The sequence below is a fragment of the Gossypium raimondii genome, chromosome 1 (genome assembly GCF_025698545.1).
Source record: "Gossypium raimondii isolate GPD5lz chromosome 1, ASM2569854v1, whole genome shotgun sequence".
NCBI lineage: Eukaryota > Viridiplantae > Streptophyta > Magnoliopsida > Malvales > Malvaceae > Gossypium > Gossypium raimondii.
The window spans coordinates 20,779,555-20,784,927 of record NC_068565.1 but is presented as its reverse complement, the minus strand read 5'-3'; positions in this window follow the sequence as shown (position 1 = coordinate 20,784,927).

The window sequence follows — 5,373 nt, the reverse complement described above, 5'->3', positions numbered from 1 at the left end:
TAATATTATTTTAGGTGTTAACATTTATATACGATATTGTTTTATACATATATGCAATTATATTAAACCATTTTGATTATATACATGTATACATAACATATTATTGATTTTATATTATATATTTTATTTATACATACATTTTTTAAAAAAGAAAAAAACCTACTTTAATATATTTTGCTTATTTCAACTTCAGATATTATTGTGTATATATTATCATTAAAATTATCCTTCCACATGTACTATTTATTTAAATTAATATATGTATGTGATTTAATGCATTTTGATTTATCTTTTATAGTATTTATTTTGAATGTTGATATTTGTGTTTGCATGATGTGTGTTTGATATTTTTGCCCGCATATGTATTATATTATTTATTCGTATTTATTGGTTATCGATGATTATTAGTATACTTTAGCCTATTGTTTTACGTTATATGTTAACATCCCATTGCATTTTTTTAATATTCGGTTTCACTAAAACCCCAAAATCATTTTTATTTCATAATTTTAAAAAAAGGGGTCAAGCGTTTATAATTCTCGAGAGAATTGTGCCCTAACTTACTAGGTTCCAACTTGTCTCGATGAATTAGATAGCCATGTGTTTCTTTTATTAAAACACAAATAAAAAGCTCATTCTCGGGAATTCAATATGTTGTGTCCTAACGTATTGGATATGACATGTTATTTTCTCAAGACGAGGATTCTTCTAAATAAAAAAGGCAATATTCAATATTTAGGAATTTTGTGAAATTGAACCCTAACTTACTGGGTTTTGATTTTTCATTTGACCCAAATAATCAGATATCCTTCTCAAAATGCATAGGTTTTAAAGGTCAAAAGATGAACTTAATTTTGAGGATTTGAAATGTTGCGCTCTAACTTATTGAAGTGTAACAATCTATTTCCTTGAAATAAATGAGTTTCATCCTCCGATTCGTTTCATTCAAATTTTTTGTTTAAAAGGATTGTATTTTTAAAATCTTTTCAAAATTTTCACTCTAAGACATTAAACAATCAATTCGGTACCAATTTTGGGCGTCACGAGGGTGCTAACCCTTCCTTGTGTGTAACCGACTCCCGAACCTGTTTTCTCAAAATTCGTAGACCTAAAATCCTTTTTTGGTGAACCGATCACACCTCGATAAAGGATCGGTGGCGACTCCAATTTTCATTTTTGTTGGTCGACAACTAAATTTTTGCTTTCAAAAAATGGTTTCGACACAATACATCACACCCATTTTATATTGTTTCAACCCTATAGTCGTGCACACACTTTTTATATTTCGGTTAGCAATTTATAAAATTTTATAATTTGCAGCAATATCGTATACATACGATATAGTCACTTATCAATTCCAAATTTAATCAATATCATGTATCTATTCATATTAGTCATTTGTTCCAAGTTTACGGTTTAGTCCTTTTGATGCGAAATGACATTATTTATCAAACAATTGACTAAAGAGTAAAACAATATAACTCAAACATAATATGAATTTATAAATTAAGTCTTATATGAACTTATCGGAGAAATGACAACAAACAAGGTAATCGGGACTAATACACAATTTCTTCTTTTTTTTAGATTATTTATCGGTTGATTCAATTCCCAATCTATAATAATTCATTACAATTTATCAATTCCAATAGCCTTCTAAAATCTTATTACAAGTATAATTCAGTTCAATTTCACTTTTGGAAGTTCATTAAAGTTTTTCATTTTATTCAATTTAGTCCTTAAAACTGAAACTATTATAACTTTCACATTTAAGCTTCATTTTCAATCAATTTTCAATTTCATCCTTTTATAACCCTCCAGGATCCAAAATTTTAGAAATTTCATGACAATTTTGTATTTTTTTCATTTTATTCCTTTAACTCAAAAGTAACAAAAATCACTTTACAAATTAGTCCTATTTCATATCTAAGCTTACAAATCTATTATTAACATCAAAACATCCAAAACCATCAATGGTAATTTTACAAACTTTAACATTTTTACAATTTAATACCCAAGATAGTTAGATTAAGCTATAATGATCTCAAAAACATAAAAATTACTAAAAACGATTTTAAATGGCTTACAAGCAATAGCCGAATCTTGGTGAATTTTGAAGCTTTCTCTCCTCTTCAATGGAGAATAATTTTCAGTGGAGAAGATGAGTGACTATCTTCTCTTTATTTCCACCATTTGTTTATTAAATTATGATTTTTACTTTATAATTTTTTTAACATAAATTATAAGTTTTCCAAGCCACAACCGTCCATCAATCTTCAAAACAGGATAATTTCCACTCAAATACTTGCAATAATTATCATATAAATTTTTAGTGAATATAATTCAATAGAATTCAAGTTGAATGATTTTTACGATTTACTCCTTTTTCCTTAATTAACAAACACAACATCAAATTTTCCAAACCAAACATCAATTCACCTATACAATAGCTCTCTAAATATTTAATAAAAATATTTACGAATTAGATTTACAAAAATGAGGTCTTGAAACCTCATTTTCCAAAACCACAAACTTTAGGTCAAACCACTTGTACCTTAATTAATCGATCAATTAGAAAAAATTACCATATCAAATTTCACTATTTTACTATATTTAACTCGTAAACATTAATTAATAATATTTACATACTCACTCATCAAAATTGGGGTATCGCAATCACTATTTTGACACCACTGAAAATGGGTTGTTACAACTCTCCCCCCTTAGAAAATTTCGTCCTCGAAATTGAGAAGTTTGATAGAATTTAAATTTTCAATTTGTGGCAAGTTCGAATGACAAAAATACTAGTTCATAACGGTCTGAAAAAGGTCATTACATGGAAGAAGCCCACAGATATGGATCAATCAAAATAGGAAGAAATTGATGAAAATGCCTTGTCTACAATTCAGTTGTGCCTCACGAATAGCGTATTGCAGGAGGTGTTGATGGAGAAAATGACATTCGTCTTATGGAAAAGGTTAGAAACCCTTTAAGCAACAAAGTCTTTAGTTAACTAATTGGTGTTGAAACATTGACTATACACGTTCCGTATAGACAAAAGTGAGCACCTTAGAGGTCACATCAGTCAATTTATTACTCTTTTAAATGATTTAAAGAGCGTTGAGGTTCAGATTGATGATGAAGATCAAATTGTGCTATTATTATGTTCTTTACCCCTTTCATATAAATTTTTCAGGGAGACCCTAATTTATGGCAGAGATAAACTCTTGTTCTAGGATGTGAAAGGTCACTTATTGAGTAAAGACAAACTTGACAATAAGTTTGGTTTGGATAGCAAGTAAGATAAGCAAGCCTCGATTTTGGTAGCATTAAGGAATCGAGACAAGAGATGTTGTTACTGCAAAAAGTTAGGTTACGTTAAGGCATATTGTTACAAACTGTGAAATAAGAGGGCTACTGAGAGTAATAAGAAAGAATTAGTTGATGATAATTTGGCCGACGACAAATGTGATGATTGGTTGTTAGTGTCTACGATTAAAAGGTCTAAGTTTACATCCGAATGGATCATGGATTTGGAGTGTTCTTACCACATGTACCCCAATAGGGACTGGTTCTACACATGCAGTTCAATTGAATGTAGAGTTGTGTGTATCGGGAATAGTTCATCCAGCAAGACAATCGGTGTAGGTACCGTTTAGATTAGGATGCATGACGGGACAATTAGGACACTGTCAATGTACTTGAATTAATGAAGAATCTCATCTCCTTGAGTATGTTAGGCTCGAAGGGTTGTAGAATTAACATCGAGTCAAGCGACATTAAAGTGTCTTGTAGGGCTCTTGTTCTAATGAAAGGTTGAAAGACTGGCAGTTTTTATGTTCTGTAAGGTTCAATAGTGATTGGTAAAACAACAAGTCCCTTGTCTGTTAAGGAGTCAGAGTCGACTCATTTGAAGCGGAGGCAATTTGGTCATAGGAGGGAAAAAGGTATGACCGTTTTGAATAAGAGAAGTTCTCTTTTGGGTACAGGATTTGGAAAGATAGAGCACTACGTTCGTGGAAAGCAAACTCAAGTCAGTTTTGATTTGGCAGTGCACAAGTGAAGACTTGAAGTTTTCCGATATCAAAGTTCAAGCACAGCTTAGACTTAGCTAATATCCTACAAAGTTCAAGATAGGCCCATGGCGGGCTCAGCAAAAAAGGCATTATGGAAATATGAGTCAAGGTGGAGATTTATGGAGTATGCCTCGCATTTCGGTCAAATTAAGACACAAATAGAGAGCGACGTCGCAACGAGGAGCCATGCGACGTCATGATGACACGACGACGAAACAGGGGAGAAGCAAAAATAATGTCACGAAGATAGGATAGTGGATGTCAGGACATGACAACGTGTCATGGAATTTTCTTAGTTTTCTTCTTCGAGTAAAATTTTGATTATTTGTCCTAGTCGAACTCTAGTATAGATTATTTTAAGATCATTTGGCCTACTAATTTAACCTATATATAAGCCCATTTCTACCCTAGAAAGATTAACCCATAACACATTTAAGTATTAGCTTTTATAAGCTTTCAGAGAATTTTGTGTTTAAGTTTTGAGGGTTCTTATTTTCGAGTTTCGGGGTTTAGTTTTATCTTCATTTTTGTAATCTTTGTTTATGTCAATTTAGTAAAATTATCTTTACTCGTAGTTTTTTATCCTTTTCGGAGGGGTTTTTTCACATAAAATTTTTGTGTTTAATCTTTTCAATTTCTTCGTAATTTTTCTTATTTGTTGCTTACACGAATTTATCCCCAACAGCTTCCAAAGACCAATAAAATTTTCAAAAATGTAGAGTTACCAAAATATGAAACTTCTAACACAAAAATTACTGGAAAAAAATGTAGAATAACAAAAGGCTTTCAAGATCAATTTTTTTTGCCAAAATAATAGTTACCTAAAGTGGAAAGTTTTAAAAATGATCAAATTTATCCAATGAACTTCTTCTTTACAAATTTTAACCTCACAAATATTATGTACCAACGTAAAATAAGTTTATATTTATTAACCATTCAATATTTTTTATGGTTCATATTATTTAAAAACTTCTAATACCTCTAAATCATAATTAATTGTATATTTTATTGATGTTCATAAAAATTAAATCGAATTCTAATTTTAATTAACAAAATTCTTTTTTTTTGGAATTAATCTTAAGATATTTACTTACTTTTTTACATCATTACTTAAGTTATGATTTGAATTTTTATTTTATAATATTATATATGTTTAATTCTATTTAATAATACTTACTTACATTAATTATATGTAATAAGAATATTTTAATAAATAATGAAAAGTAAACACACCAATGTCGAAAACTAATAAATATAAAAATATATATAATAAAAAGTTAAAATATTAATGTTGCAT